Raw genomic sequence first — 17,642 nt, 5'->3', positions numbered from 1 at the left:
GTAATGTCACAAGATGGATCGGTTAATTTGATTTGGCATGATAGACTGAGAAAAATATGTAATGGTTGTTTTATTCAGAGGAAGGAAAAGGTGAGCTGGAGAAAGGAGGAAACTGAAAGGGCAAAAAAAAGGGGAATGATAGCTGAGAAAGAGGAAAAGTGTGCTTCAACAGAAATCCCCTCATCTTTTGCCCTTGGCCTGCAATCAACCTTGCAGGGCCAAAATATTTGCTAGTGGTGATATCACTAGCCTCTTTTTTGTATAGACACTGGGTCATTCATGAGCAGTGTGCTGGCATGTTAAGTGGTGATTTATCCGCCATATTAAGTGACATGTTATTTGTCACTACTGTATGGTAAATGATCTTCCTCTGAACAGGAATTTAGGGATAACCAATGTGCACATTAGATCAATGTGTGCAGATTCACATGCGTGATCAAGAATGCACAAGTAACAGTATAGATGAAAATCTGTCTGCACTTGACAGAAGCGCAGGTGCTGCCCCAAGTGTGGATACATTTTTAGTCCATAGAACACGTATTGAAACCTGTGTAACTTACTGTAGTTCTCTGCACTACAGTGAGAGATACAGTGTGATACAGAAAGTGTATTCAATATTCATTCTTGTATGTTGTTCAGATCCTGCCTATTTCTGTAGCTGATGCTTTAAACATTAAGTGTAACAGAAATACTGATGGTATAGGCATAGGTGACTGAATTAGGTGTGGTTAACTTCTTCTGTCCACCCCAAAACACCTTGGGGGCACAGGCCATAGCTGAAGTTGACAGTGGCTTCTGTTTGTGAGCTTTCTGGCTCAGGTCCATGGGACCCCATTAGCTAAGATCTTCCCCAAGGAGGTGGGGCTGGGTGCTTTCCTCAGCAGGGTGTAAAAAAATCTTCAGTAGTGCACCACATCGCTCACCAGCCCTCAGAAGTTTTTCATGCCACTGCTACCCTCTCCCTGTGGCTTTGAAACAGGGTTGATGAAGCACAGGAGGCTTTCCCCTTGCTGTGGTCACTCCTGGCCTCAGGCACCCATGGGGCGGCAGCAACCTCTTCGGAGATGAAGCTGGGGAAGGCAGGTGTTGTTCCCACGACCAGAGCCCAGCTCCCAGGGGGAAAAAGTGGGGGTCAGGAAGTTAGCGAAGGTCAGCCAAGTCCTGCTGGCTCTTCTTAATCCTCTTTTCCACCCACAGCCCCTTGAAACTCCCCTGATTTCTCCCAGTGCGGTGTCTGGGGGAGTTGCTCTACTGCTGCACAATTCAATTTATTTTTCTCACTTCCAAACTATGCTTCTGCAGAGTCTCAGGTCAGTTTTGTTTCAGCTGGTGTCGAGCAACACACAGGAGAGATGTGGCTCTATTACACTGGTTTGTTTTTCTTTTCCTCCCCTTTTTTTAACCTTTTGTTGTTGTTGTTGTTTTTTACTATTTTGACAGGAAATCTTGGTCCTTTTTCTCTTGCATAAGTATGAAGTAACCCTGTGAAAACATATATGATTACTTGTTGTTTATGTGTGTGAAAATAAAATGACAGTTATGCTGATCAAGTTATGGCTGAAGACTAGAGTTCCATAAAGAATTTATTTATTTGTATTTTTATATTAGTCAAACAACAACAAAAAAATCAACAACATTAAAAAATTCTTTTGGTCTGCCCAGAATTAAAATTTGTAAGTTTTACTGCCAAACAGCAACACACAAATTTGAAAGAAATGTCATTTCAGGTCAGAAGACATTTCAAGTAGACTTTTTAACATTGATTAAAGATAAACATAGGTAAATTTCAAAAGAAACCCTTAATACAAAATGAGAACTGGAAAGCTTCTGTTCAAGAACATCAATATGGTTTCACTTGACATTTCAAAATGTTTCTTTTGACCAAAGAGTTTCATTCTGCTGTAATAAAGATTGTTCCTTGTATGAAATTAGAGCAAGCTTTTTGAGACCAGTGATGCTTCCTTACATAGAACTGGAAAGGTTAAAAAGTGATTAACTAGAAATCTTCTTAAGTATAGCTGGAGGATGTACTTTTTGGGTTTGGCTTTACACAAAGCATCCAGGCACTAAACCAAATTAAAATATATAGAGTGTAGTATCAAGGGAAAGTTTTCTCAAAAAAATTTAAATAAATTCATGTATTTCACTTGGTTAAAAAATCAAATAAACAAATAATTTTGCACATATGTAATGGTTTCAAGATTTCGTAATTTCTCTTCCACTTTTAAAACAATAAGACCCAAATGTGAATAAAACCATCTCGTTCTTCCCACTCAAAGTGAAGAACTTTTTACAAGTTCTTGTGTTGAAAAAATGTATTTCTTAGGAACCAATGATTAAAACTATAGAGAATAAGAGTTTTAGTGTTCTGCTTAAGGAAAAATAAAAACTGCATTAGCTAATTTAAGTTCAAATAAACAGACACATAAGCTGGCCTATCTCAAAGCAATACAGAACTGAACAGAGACTATTAACACTCAAAATACTTAATAAGGTTCAGAGATTAACCTCTTCAAAGCAAAATGTGGCCAGGTCTTGTATGGTTGTACTGAGGGAGTGAGTGATAATACCTCTATATAGTGGCAAGCTGTAACTGCATATTTGCTGAGCATGTATGCTGGTACACAGTGAAGCTTATATTAACTTAATTTTAAAGATGAAAAGAACAAAAAATGTGATCTCATTTACTGTTTACTGCAGCCAGCAAAGCTGACCAGACATAGTGGTATCCAATGTGCTTTTGACTCTTACCAAAAAATGTAAATTTTCAGGAATATTAACTTCCATGTGCCAGAAGAAAGCCCTGTTTGGGGTATTACCTAAATGTTGTAACATGGTATTGAACCTTGCTTATTCAGCTCTGTGTACAATTAATTGGTGGCTCACAAAAATTTTTTGATTTCTTGATTTTTAAGAAATTTCATGATTTTTAAGAAAATCTTGACTATCTGTGCATGCAGCTGGGTAACAGAGATGAAAAGCATGAAATCTGGGCTTTGGTGCATTGTGGATTTTAAAAAAGATCTCACCAGCTTCCTAAGTCTACAGACTATTTTAAAAAACCCCAAACCAACCAACCAATTTACCAGAAAACCACTCCCCCAAAAAACCCTAAACAGTACAAAAAAAAAAAAAAAAAACCAAAAAAAAAAAAAAAAAAAAAAAAAAAAAAAGGCAAAAACCCTACCAAACAAAAACCAGAACCATTTGAACTAGCAAAAGACAATTGTATATAAGTCTCAGAACACACAAGAAATGAGGGGCTCCCGCAATAGTCCTGATTTCCTGATAGAAAATACAAGACCAGCATATTACTGGTATGGAATGAGTCTTGACTTTTCAGGCAAGAGAGAGCAGCAATTCTGACACCCTAGGGTTACTCAAATCTCCTTTGCACTTGCCACTTGCCTGGGGCCTCTGCATCACTACGGACCCTCACCTGACACCTGCCAAGGCATTTTTCCAAGCATTGTTTTGCAAATGCTTTAGATTCAAATCAGCATGGATTGCTTTGTATGAGTTTTTAATTCAATCAGACCATTTCATAGTTCTATAAAATAATTCAAAGTCATTGTCCAATACTTAACATTTCAGTTTATTTAGGGAAAGGGGGAAATATTTAACATCTTTTGAGAGGCACTCAAGATTTTTTTTGCTCAGGAGTCCAGTCCAGATTTTACATAGACTTCAGTACAAGCCAGGCTAGGATTTTGGTGTTTTAGCCAGAACTATGTGATTATATATATAGAAATGATCAATAAGGTTTGTAGTTGCAGAGGTCACTATTAAAACCTTTACAATTGCCATTTGCACATAATTAACATTACCACACAGTTTACTGTATTCCCCACACTATGAATGCTGCTATAAGGATAATTAGAGAAAAGTTAGAATTGTAAAGATTTGAATTTGTGTATTCCTTATTACCGAGTCTCAATGCTATGATTTAAGGAACTCCCAATAACTGCAGAAGCTGCAGGGGGTTTTGCATGGGAAAGGAAGAACAGTATTTCTTTTAAGAGCTTCTTAAAACTTTGTTCCACCTATGAATTCCTCTATAGTCTGTACTATTATAACCTAAATAATCTATACTATAACTCTAAATTTACATATTTTAATTAGTTTTTTTCTCTTATAGAAATAACTCTTTTTTTCTGTTGGAAAAATTGCACTTGGAAATTATGTTTTCAGGATTTAATAGAAATAGCTGTAAGGACGGCTGATGAGTTTTGAGGTCAGAACTTTTAAACTGCTTCTCACATTTGCCAGGTTTTACAGCCCATTTTAAAAATACATGCTAGTGTCAAAGAAGCCCAGCTGCACTGAAATTATCAACATGACATGGGATGCTTCAGACTGTGGATGACCTCTTTAAAACACAGGAATGAGTCTTGACATTTCAGGCAAGAGAGAGCAGCAATTCTGACACCCTAGGGTCTTCCTGCATTGTTTTAGGTGGGTACTTACATTCTTCCAAAATGTGGGTCCAGGGAATGTTCATTTTGCAGTAGGAAGCCATAAGCTATTTCAGCTGCGATGTGGTATCTCTGTGTCACCCCACAGCCTGCAGTGTAGACAAGTCCTGAGTGTGTTTGAGCTGTATAAACGTAACCACAATCTAAACAGTTTCATTGTTCAATACAGTTTTGTGCTGTGCTTGGAAATGGAATTATAAATGCCTTTCCATAAAAGCACCCTAAGGGTTACAGTGCCTAAAATATATCAGCTCCATTATCAAGGAGATTATCCAAGATGAATACACAGTATCAGAGTTTACTGTTTTGTATATAATCTACATTCTTAACATTTTCCTGGAGCGCAGTTAGTTTGGGTTAGTAGGACTTACTGTACTCTCAGTGTTGAAAGATGAATAGGCCTATCAACTGAACAGCAAAATAAATTTGTTAGGCTGCACAAGTCGTGCTCCACCTCTCTGTTGTTCCTCATTGTGTATAATGTAGCCTAATGCAATATGGCAGCTGTTAGCAGAAAAATGGTGCAGCAGCCATAAAAAAGTGATTTATGTCTTAGTACTAAAGCAGCTAATATTAAGAAACTGGTGTTTAGGAGGGCAGCAAACAAGTGAAATGTGGAACACAGCATATATATATATATATATATATATATATTCATGAAATACAGGAAGCTGTGAAATGTTAGACTGACAGTGAAATTTTCCTTGGGTATCCACTGTAAGGTCAGATTAATAAAGGGGGTAATTGGTGGTGATAGTTGTGGATGTTTGGAGTTGCCACATGTCACAGATGCTTATGCTGGAGTATCAAAAGTATATTAAATGCATCTCCTGACATGAACCCAAAGATCCTTACTACCAAATGACAGAAAAAAGGCTAATTTAAGGTGGCAACTGGTAGAACGAAAAACATATCAAGCAGAAAAGTTGTTCTTAGCAGCCATAATGTAGAAAGGAAACAGTGGGATGAGAGAAATAATGTGGGCCTTATTCCTCTGCTGTATTTTTCTACTCGTGTAAATCAACCAGTTTAAGGCTACAGTCATAGATCTGGGATTTCTCCCTGGATGCTGAAACTGAATCTGAGAAAATTCTGTCTTTGGTTTACAACACACCTAATGTGACTAAACATGATTGTGTAACATCTTGTCAGTTTTCTCACTGAACTATGTAACAGATTAATCTAAAACACAGTGAATTACAGCTATCACATCAGATTAATCCTTGGTTTCTACTCAACATACACTGTGTGTATATATACTAAAAACACACATATGTCTATGTACATATATACTCATGCTGCTGCTAAGAGCGATGTTTCTGGTTCAGTGGGTGGCACTCTTCCTTCTCAGTCAGTACCAAAGTAGTTCTTCCTCCTATAGTGCTTAACACATAGTAGGATATGGTTGGGTCAAAGAGGTTAATGGGCCTACTTTTGTGAAAAGTGCCATGGAATCTTTCTTAGCAAGCAGTGAGAACTTCACATTAAATAGCCTCTGAAAGAGAGCCTGTGACTTGCTCAGAGTTACAAACTGGGGTGTTGCTGTAAGGCAGAAATACGGGAAACCCTGCTACGTACTTAAGGTGACTGAATCATCCTGCCCCCACAGACATTTACCAGCTGCACTGAAACTTTGCTTGCATGGAGCTACAAAATAATAATGAAAGGTAGTATGGCTGGAAAATACTGGAGCTTTTCTTTGGCATTTTTAAAAAAAATAAATATGAGAGAAGCTTTCACCTGATTGTGTGTAGTCATGTCATAAATAATTTGGATGGAGATCTCTCTGACCCTTTGCTGTCATATTCTGGATTCAAGAAGTACTGAATAAATTGAAGCAAGTGAGACCTGTGGCAAAATGGCCACATTCTGTGTTGCTGCTAGAGGCCTTGCCTTGGAGAAAATTCCAGTTCTTTTAGGAAAGGGCTATGGAATTCCTAGTTCCTATGCTTTAGATGTCCTAAATTACTGTCTAGGTACTGGTTGACCAGGATAGAGATTATTCCAACAGAATGTTTTATGCTTTGAAGTTTTGATCATATCTATGGCAAAATGAAACAGCCAGGAAGACTCTATTTTCTGAAGCCCTGTTGAGCTCTTGCCCTTTGCAACTCACTGTGTGGCTAGAAACTTCATACTGGCAGCTATATGGGCTTTCTGGACAGCCACTGAAATTTAGCCATCAAAGTTTGTGTGGCTCCAGGACTAGGTGTTGATTTTGCAAATGCCAGCAGTGCCTTAATATTGCCCTATAGAAACTTATGTAACCAAAGAGCATTTCTGTACCTAACTCCACAGAGACCTAGTAGGTCATTGCTACCACACTGGACTTTTCAATCATGACTCAAATCACATCAAGGTCCTCAAATAACCATTCTCCAAGGGCATCAATCTTGCTGTCCTCTAACATACTGATGGCCAGTTTCCTGAGGATTCAGCTGCATATGGGGCCTCTTTCCCCTTCCCAGATTTTCTGTCCAGTGCAAAAGAAACCCTCTTACATGTTCAGAAGAGTCCAATTTCTGTTAGCCCATTTGTGTTGACTTCTGCCTCCACAAGCCTCTTGGGGATTAAAATACCAATCGTCAATCCATGCTATCATCTTTTTTTTCAGCACTGATTTATTCTAGAGGAAGGCAGCATGCCCTGAATTGCCATCACTAGAATTGACTGGCTTGCTGCAGCAAAATGACAAGAACTCATGCTGCCTCTGTACCCACGACTGGCTTTGTCTTTACCCTGAGCACCATGTGTAGGGAACCTGTAACTGCTAAGCATGGCAAAACGGCTTAGGAACAATCCTCTCCCACTGAAGCAGGGGAACAGAGAAAGGTGCACCTAGCTCAATAGGAATTCTTTGGAAAACCACTTGGCAAGGACAGCAGGATTCATCCCACTATCTCTGGGACTGAGACAACTCTAAATTGTGTTTCTTCACCATAACTTCACCATAACATGTTTTCACAACCTTCATGAATAGATTCTATTGTGTATGTACAGTACCATAGTATTAAACATAATTTTTTCACCAGTTTCTCTCTATTAGAGGATGTCAAATAATATCTTTACATTTCTGGTTAAAAAAAATCAAAAATCCCTATGTTAGACAATACTGAAATAATATTTTTGTATTTATTATGTTGTTCAGTCACTACTTATCCCTTGAAAACTGTGATTGTTTCAGAAGTCCAAATTAGATGTTCAGAATTAAGACTTATTACAAACACACAGGAATTTGTCAGATAATAACACCCCTACATTGGTATGGCCTGTCATCTAAGAGATTCCAAAAACTAAGAACAAACCATGTTAGAAATTACTGCAGCTATCATTACTTTGTGGTATTCAAGGTGAAATGAGGTAATTTTTGAAAAGCATGAAGTAAGATTGCATAATTTAGGTCAAAAGGTAAGTAACGAGTCACATAGCTGGGATGAGCAGAATACAGTGAGTGTAGAACTGCAAATAACATAATTCTAGGTCCTTCTAGACTAGCCATTTCTTGAACTCTGAGTAAGAAAAAATGTTAACATTGCTCCCAGGAACAGTTCTTATGAAATTTGATGACAGAGAATGATTTGTACTGTCATGGGGACTGATTAAAACATATTTAGAGATATGAGATACAAGCAGTATACAATTTTTGGAAAGCTGAAGAACTTACCCTCTCATGAAATATGAGAGTTATTAAAACTGCAATAGAAAGAAGAAATTCCTGACACTACAGAAAGACCTTTTTGCCCAATTATAAAAGAGCGTGTGATATGGGAAGCTAAAGCAATGCAGGCAAATTAAAGGAGGCTCTACTTCCCTGACTTTCATTTTTGGAATGGATAAGTGTCTTGGTTTGGGAAGACAGGTACCTGCCAGGCAAAAGCTGGAGTTTCCCTTGGAATGGAGACTGTAAATCACCCCCCCACCACCCCCACCCCCTTTTCTCCAATTATAAATTTACAGTCAGAGGCTCTTAGGCAAAAATTTTGGAAATAGGAATAGCAGTTCTTGACTCATATGTATTACAAAGCAAACAAACAAACACAAACAAACAAACAAAAAACCCATCAAAAACCCAAACAACTACTGCATTAATACAAAAGAAAACAGTACCAAGAACCTTGAGGGCTTTGTTTCACAAAACCCAGGGCAGTTTGGTCTCGGTGCCCCTGCAGGATCCTCAGAGCACCAAGCTGAAACAGTGGAAAGTCCTGGGCTGGTAGCTGGGATGGCCGGGTGTCCCGGCAGTGCAGGGGGTGCACGATCACTCTGTAGCCAGAGGAGCAGCGTCGAAGAAGCCGAAGGAGAGGCAAGGCTGGCCCAGCTCCCACGCGTGGCAGAGAAGGCTCAGGATTCAGGCCAAACCGGTGATAGTAGATTTCCCAGGACTGGATGCCTTTGGCCACAGTGAAACTCCTCTAGCCAGCAACAGCCCAGCCGTTCTCTCTCCCCAAACGCCGAAAAAAGAACAGCCCACAGCTGCCTCAAGCTCTGTCTTTTACCTGCATTATCTCCCCCTTCAAACTTTGTCCACCTCTTTGTTTCGGTTAAGTACCCTCAAGTATCCAACACTTGGTCTCCTTGGTAACTTATGGCGGAAAAAATTCTTGAGAGAAAGGAACAAACCTAACCCCCAACAATAAGCAACACACATGGGTCAAAGCAAAGGGCTTTGTTTGTGGCTGCAAATCACATGAAAGCAATCCAAAACAAATTTTCCCAAATACTCCTAATCTTAAAGGATTATGATTAGTTGAATTTGTTATTCTATATAACGAATTTACTGAATAATCATTTTTGTTATATATATGTTATATTTCAGCTTGGTCAAGTATGCTGTTGAAAAGAATATGTTTCTACCTAAGAGTGTTTTCTATCTTTCAGTGGCAACCTATGCTTTGGTTGTTTCCCCTTTGCATAAATCACTAAAGCGAGAAATCCTTTACTTTTCAACTACCTTAGTAGATTAAAGACTTCTTTTGATGGAAGCACCATAGCAACCTTCTTAGCAAGATAAGGAATAGGGTCACATGTAGTTTTGCATCTAAACAAATAAATAAGTTTATATGCAGCTTTACTTCCAAATCAGAATTTCAAAAATATGTCTTATTCTGCTTGCTCTATCTTAGAATACTTCTCTGACTTCCTGCCTATTCATTCTCTCACCTGATAAAATACATACAAGCATTGCCCGGATCAGCATTATAAGTAGCTTTACATGCTCCTTTCACCCAGGGTTTTCTTCAAGAACACCCTGAACATCCTTGCAGTAATTCCAAATTAGGGAACTTATTCAACAGACAGAACTGAGTTGCTGTGCCTCTCTTCACATTGGCTGAAAGTACCTGAGCTTGGGTCAGTCATCAGCTTTTCAAGGAGCTCTGTGTTGTGCTTATGTACCCTTTTAGCTTATCTAACTTTACTTTTTATTTTTTTCTTTGACTGTATTCAAGTCCTAATGAAGGCAATTTCTGCCCTTGTTTATTCCAGAGCTTGTTGGACCCTGATTTCAGTCATACTGCACTACATCAGACATCATCCAAATGCACTATCTCCAAATATCTTCTGGTGTCGCTAAGATCAGGTCTGACTCACTTCTCCTATACCTAGTCGTTAAAATCAAATCTGTTCTTTTTCTCTTTAAAACTGTAATTTTGTTCTGCTGTACTTTAAATTGTAGTATCACTTTGAAAAAAAGAGATCATAAAAATGACATTTCAAGGTTCTATATTTGTCTGACAGTTGTTCTGTTGCAGAAGCTCTCATTTTATAAGTTAAAAAGCTGTCTTTCCTAATACTTTGCCCAGAATGCACAGACTGTTATGATTTGAGCTATTGACACACCATCTTCATATTCTGCAATATGCCCCTGAAGGCCACTTTACATTTTAAAGCCTCTGCTTGCTTGCACCACCCTGACTTCTTCAAATCATGCCCCTGGTAACACTGCCAGATCTTTTGCATTGCATAAGCATGTTACAGGTCTAAAGGATTGTATTATGCAAGGCGAATACACACTTCAGAAAAAAAAGCAGCTTAGACATCATGTTTGAATGGCAGGAATCACTATTATTAATAACAGTAAAACTCCTTTTTCTAACAGAAACAAATAAGGATCTATTCAAGGTCATTCTTTGTGTGCCAGGTTTGATACATAGCATGTTTAACACAGATATCTGATCACCATTCTGCAAAATGTGTCAGGAAAGCCTTAATTTGATCCCAGATGAAAGTCTAAGAAAATGAGAAGTCTACCTTTCAGTTTGGCAGAAGTGGTGGTGTGTTCAATTGCTTTGTCAGGGAATGTGCTGCTAAGGGTGTAAGGGCAGGAGTTGGCAGAGAAAGGGGTTAACTGAAAATTATGGATGTAGCACATTATGGCACCAAGCAAACTTCCACATCTTGCAGCCAAAGGTCTGTCTTTCATTTTGTTTTATAAAATATATCAACCAATTTAGCATTAAAAGTACAACTTTAGTCATATTGAGAATATCAACATGTTATAACGCAAAGGAACAAAGGCTGAAAGTTGAGAGAAATTTAAAAAAATAAAGAAACAATAAAAAAAATTAAGACATGAAAGGGTTGTGTTTAGTTTGGAAAAAAAAACAAACCCAAAACAAAAACATCATCTTTCCCCTCCCTTCTTGCCTTTCTAAAAATACACTTGAAAATGCAACATTTGGAAAAATCAACAAATGTGTAAATTTAGGGTCTGTGTTACTTTAGTCTGCATTTCTTTATCACACTTAACTCATCCATATATCATTTTGTAGGAAGCCTATGTGGCAGGCTGATGCATGTCTTACTTTATATTTATTTATTACCCACTGGTGTATTCCTATCTTTGAAGTTACAAACACTTCCCCTTTTCAGTCCATGTTTCCTCCTTTTTCTTATTAAAAAAAGAATCTTGTCAAACAATTTTGTTTATGTGAAAATGCTGTGAAGACTAGCTTTCATTTTAGCCTCATCTTTATTTTAGTTTGTCTTGCTTCCCCCCTCACTTTTCTTTTTAGAAAGTGTAGGCCTGGAATAAGAATGTAAACAGCATGATCTCTGCTGCTGTTGCATGAATGCAGCAAGGCAAACCTGGCCATTAATAGGCTCACATGCCTGTGGGTCTGTCTCCACAGGGATTCCTTGGAACAGCTAGGAGGACTTGAGCTTGAAGGAAGTATGTCTGGCCTTTGAGGAAAGCTCAGAGACAACCAACACAGGCTCAAAAATGAGGATAATTCAGTTGTGTGGTTTAACAGGAAGGGATCTTAAAAACACATATTTAAAAACAAAGCCCAACCAACCAAAAACAACAGCACCAAACACAACTATAACCAAAAAACCTGAAACAGACAAAACAAACAAACAAACAAAACCTACAAAAAAAAACAGCAACCCAAAACCACCAAGTAGCTGGCTGCATCAGAAGGATAACCAAACTGTCTGGTTTGCTGCAGCATGAATGTATCCTTGCCTTGTTATGTAAAGTGAATTCTCTCTGTCCACACAGGATCAATGTTTTCTCATAACCTGATCCACCATGTTATTCTACCAGAGAAAGGGTGGTATTTTACTGACATAAACGTGACATACCTATCTGAGAAGCAGCAATTAGCTTTTCCAATCAGAAACATGATGACCTAAAATTTATGTCTTATTTTTCTTCCCTCTCTCTGTCCCTCTAAAAAAAATGCATGTGAAGAGTTTGAGTAAGCTGGACTCAGAGAGAGCAAAAGAGAGGCCTAATTGCTGTCTTGACCTACTTTTACACTCCAGTCACTTAAATCCAGGGGTTAAACTTAGGTTCTTTTGCTCTGGGTAAACACAAAGGAGAAATACTGACCAGATATTCTCAAGAGGTAAAAATCACATGAAAGTTTACCGGCAAACTATGGAAAACCAAGGAATTTTGGCAAATGATGTAGTACAACATAAAACACTTATCAGAGCATAGACTTAGCCCATTCAACATAAAAACCTTTAAAGTCATTTGATGTTACATTCTGTGAAAAGAGAGTTAAAGAAGAATAAAGGGAGAAAAACAGAAAAACAGGAAAGATATAGAAAGACAGACATGTAGCCACCAACTCCTGAGTTCCAGCCATGTAATGGGTAGAAAACTCCAGGATGAAGGTAGAGTTAAGGAACAACATGCTTGCCTCATGATCAGGCTTCTTACAGCCTTGGCCCATCCTGGGCCTTCTTCCCAGGTGGGATTTATGCTCTCGCCCACTGAGAGTTAAGCTGAGTTAGGCAAAACTGGGACTGCCTCCACTGTGCATGACTTACAGACACTGTGGGGTCAGGGAGTATGGGGGAGAGAGCACTGCCTCACCAGAGGAAAGCCTGACCCAATCCCTACCACACACTCCAAGGATCCCAAGATGTCTAGAGAGAAATTATTCTTTTCAGTCTTTGACACCTACCAAATGAGAGTTTCTGTTTCACCCTAAAGTCTGCCATTCACTTCCAGTACCCAATACCATGTCTGCATTTCCCAGTCATGCCAACCATTCTAATAAAAACGTTTAGCTTCCTTTACTTACTGATGATGTGCATTTAGCTCACACTGGTCATTATAATGATCAACTCCCTTTCCTAAGGGACAGTTCATTTCTATGCATGCAGCTCAAATCTGTGCAAGTGTTCAAGACCAGGTTGGATGGGGCTTTGAGTAACCAGGTATAGCGGATGGCATTCTTGCCTGTGGCAGGGCGACAAGAACTAGATGATTTTTAAGGTCTCTTCCAACATGAACCATTCCATGATTCTATGATTACTGATATTCAGGTGCTCTTGCTTTATTTTGTGAAGTTTTTCAACAACTCCATGCCACCAGACTTTTTTTCATTCCCTTTTTCAGATTTTCATGCTCACAGTGCAGTCCTTAATGCAGAGCCAGACACTTATGACATCTCTTCTTTTCTTTCATCTGTTTTAATTAAAACTATTACTTGTGTGCTGTCTTCTTTATTCCATGATGGTTTCTTTAAGAAGGGTTAGTGGGGTATCTGTAAATTCCTCCTGGAAAATCCAAGCTGAATATGTCGGGGTGAGGGGGGAGGGTTTCCATGAACTTGTTGATTCTTTCATAGAAATGAAACAGGTTTTCTGTATAGCAAGCACAAATTGACCCTTATTGTCATTTATCTTTTTTGATCTTTTAGGTCATTCTTAGATATGGATTTTGCAGGCTGTTCTTATCCTTCTCCAATTTTACCTAATATGTTTTAGAATTATTTACTGACATTTCTGTTCTTTTCAATTTTTCCTCAAATATGACTTTTTCTACTGCCCTGTCATACTGACTTTTGGGCTGTTTTTCAGTACTATGACTCTACTGCAGTATCCCTAAATAGTCTGCAAGCTTCTCTGAAATATTCAGCCATCCCTTTTAGCCTCTAAATGTCTTCATGAGATTTTGTGGTTTATTTTTCTGCTGTAACAGAAGAAGGTGGAAAGATGGACAAGTACAATGTAACTTCTCCCTATTTCAGAACAATATTATGATAATAGATTGTTGAGTTGATATATGCATAGAAGTTTCTTCTTTTCTTCTGGTCTGGATGCTCCCTGAAGAAGCCATTTGGGGCAGTAAAAACAGTCAATCTCTGCATCATGACCTGATGTGATTGTTACTGCATGGGAGAAATTGAAAACACTCCCCTGTTGCTGCATTTTCTCTCTCTGCAGTCCTTCTACTTTTCCTCGGATGTTACAGATCCTCTCAGTTCCTAGGTGGGTCACTGGCAGGGCAGGTCTAGTACTGGGCTGCTCCTGTTTGGACTTGGAGTTTCTACTCCTAGAGAATGTCTCTTATTTGTTGACATGATTAATTTATTTATCTGATCTCTCTTATTACAGTCCAGACATGTGGGGGTGGCATAAAGCTCCTATGCCTGCGGGCACTTTCTTAGGCTATAGAAATAGGAATGGAGGAGCAAAGCCTGGAGCCTAAACCTAGAGACAATTTCGCCACAACAGCTGTGTGCAAATGACCAAGCTGCCCACTGAAAGCGTGAGAAAGGAGTAGGATTTGCTTGAAAAGGTATGCATCTGAAAGCATGCCAGATTTCACCCTGATCCCTACTAAAGTAATTTGCCATTGCTGAGAAGGGCCTGATTTGCTTCTGAGTGTTGTGTCATCTGCTAGAAATTTAAAAAAAAAAAAAAAAAAGTAATAGTGTGAGATGTCACTTGTTAACCAATCTGTCTGCCCAGACTCAGATTTCTGGCCGCTGTATACTCTCCTGGTGTGAAAAGCGATGCGTGTCTGATGTCTGAAAGTGGTGCTGTGTCTTCTTCCTGAATTGTGCCTTTTCCGGGGCAGGCATGACTGTGCCAGTGAAGAAGACACACAGCTCAGCTAAGAACTAAGATTTAGACTACTGAAAGGACTCCTTCAGTAGAAAGAACCTGTGAAATTGCATAATTTCATTCTGTAACTGGAGTTTTTTATCTCTAGCCTGATTTCAGTTATCTTCACATTTTTCAAAGATATTCAACTCTGATCACTCTCACGTACATTTACTCTCCTGTAAAGTGCACATGTTTTATACCACCTTGCTATCTGCTCTTCTATACTCAGTGATCTTTCTTGGAAAATAGGACTTCATTTTTCTTTCAGTTAAGCCACCCAGGTCTGTAACCCCCATCTGCCTTCATTAAGATCAAACCAACTGCATCCTTATTCAGCCACAAGAGACATTCTTCTGTGTGTCTGAGTTGTGGAGAAGCAGTCTGCTCAAGAGCCCCTCTAGGGATCTCTACTAGTATCTCTTGCCAACTTTCCTCTGAATGTTTTTCTTGTTTGAATAAAGCTGCCATGTTGGTTTTGTCTGCTGTTACATGATGTTCTGGAAGTCATAATCCTGTTGATACACGTTTCCATCTTCTCAGAAACAGTAATTTTCTCATGTAATAGAAACTGTATGAGTCAGATATATTAAATATTTCATAGAATTGTAGAATGGCCTGGGTTTGAAGGGACCTTAAAGATCATCTAGTTCCCTGTCATGGGCAGGAACATCTTTCAGTAGACCACGTTGCTCAGAGCCCTGTCCAACCTAGCCTTGAACACTTCCAGGGATGCAGCATCCACAGCTTTTCTGGGCATCCTGTGCCAGTGTCTCACCACCCTCACAGTGAAGAATTTTTTTCTGTCATCTGATCTAAATATCTACCCTGTTTAGTTCAGAGCCATTCCCCCTTGTCTTGTCGCTACAGGTGACAAGAAGTCACAAAAAGCGACAAAAAGTCCTCCCCAGCCCTCTTGTAGCCCTCTTTATGTACTGGAAGGTCTACTCTAAGGTCTCACAGAAGATTTCTTTTATCCAGGTTGAAAAACTCCAGCTCTCTCAGTCTGCCTTTGTAGGAGAGGTGCTCCATCTCTGTGATCATCTTTGTGGCCATCCACTGGACTTACTCCAGCTGGTCCATGTCTTTCTTATGCTGAAGCCCCCAGAGTTGAACACTGTACTCTAGGTGGGGTCTCATAAGAAGGAATGAATTTGTCCCTGTGTCCACCATTCAAAGACAAAATAAACCCATTCCCTCTCACAGTCCTCAAAAGACAAAGATATATAGATACTATGTAGTCATGTCGACCTTTGTCCCAACCCTTTCACTTTTGGTGCTCAGAGTCACTGGCTATTGGAGGGAAAACGGAAACATCATTGTTCACTTAACTCTGTCTTGCAGAGAGAATTTGGGATTCTCTATCAGACAATGACTTTCTGCACTATTTTCCCAGTCAATACAATTTTAGCAAAGCTGTTGAGAAATAATAGTAGACAGGAGAGATGAGATCATATGGTGACATTGTGTGATACAGCTCTTTTGAAACCATGAAGCACCCAGAGGTCATAGAAGTTGGGCAGCAGGTATTTGCAAGCCATGGATTTGATCACTGTGCTATACTTCTATCAGCAGTATAAGGGAGGACAGTCACTGTGACCCCTATGCAGTACTTCACATCAGTCTGTGTTTGTATTTCCGGGAGACAGACAAACTTAAGTAAGAAATTAATCACTGAGGGCAGCCATAGAACTACCAAAAGTTTGTTATCCCACTGACAAGCATGGAAAGAATCATGATATGGATTGAAACTAATCCAGTGACTCAATAGCTGAAGCAGCAGTGTGAAGATGCTCCTCTAAGGTAAGAAATCCACACTGAGTAGAAACTATCCATGTATCTGTTTACCAGAATCATTTGGTGTTATCTACCTTTGTATATTATTAACTTGGTCTAATTTGTTTAGGATAGGTATTTTCAGTATTAGCATATTGTTCTCCCTGTGAAAAAGGCAGCTCTTAATTCTCCACTGTTCTTTTCAGATGGAGCATTTCAACAACCTTGTATAATGGCAACAGTTCTCAACAGCATTCTTAAATTAAAAAGGAAATAAAATGTCTTGACAAAATGGAAAACATCTGGATTGCACTATCTAGTACCGCACTCTGTGTCATGATAGAGAAAGGATAGCTCTCTGAACTAGAGCTAGAAGAACTGAAGTGTAAACTTCAGTTGTACCAGGTTAATACACTAGCTGTTGGAATCAAGTAACTCTTATGGCTTTATTCTCTTACAAGCAACTTTCAAATCCAGTTGGATTTGTCTTTGCTGGCAATAATAATCATAGAATCATCAAGGTTAGAAAGACCTTTAAGATCAGTGAGTCCAGCTGTATGAATAGTGACCTTAATAAAGGGAAGAAAGCAAATATTCAAACATGTCTTTGTAGTCTTTGAAACAAATGCTTCCTGTAGCACTGATTGCATTGATTTTTTTTTTTTATATATATATTTTCAGTAAGAGGAAACCAATTCAGCTCTTCCGGCCTCGTAGAAAGGCTTTCAGTGCCTAATTATTTAAAGGCCTGCTGAGAGCTATGATGGCCTATGCTTGAGCACCATGCAAATAATCTGTTTAAAGATCAACTTCAGAATTCTCACCCCACTGGAATGTAGCAGGAGTCCATTTATCACAATAGGAATGCAATGACCGGTGAAAACACTTCATAAATTCATCCTACTTTCAAATATGAGGGTACTCCGATAATTTCTCACTCAGAGCAAGATTCAGATGCTTGTAATCAGGCCTCTCATTTCATCTGACTACCTATCAATTTATAAACTAAACAATGTGAACTTACAGCTTTCCAATTTTTTT

Source organism: Chamaea fasciata, unplaced genomic scaffold (assembly GCF_029207755.1).
Source record: "Chamaea fasciata isolate MVZ Bird 193981 ecotype frontalis unplaced genomic scaffold, bChaFas1.0.hap1 SCAF_1, whole genome shotgun sequence".
NCBI classification, from domain to species: domain Eukaryota; kingdom Metazoa; phylum Chordata; class Aves; order Passeriformes; family Sylviidae; genus Chamaea; species Chamaea fasciata.
This window is presented reverse-complemented; position numbering follows the sequence as displayed.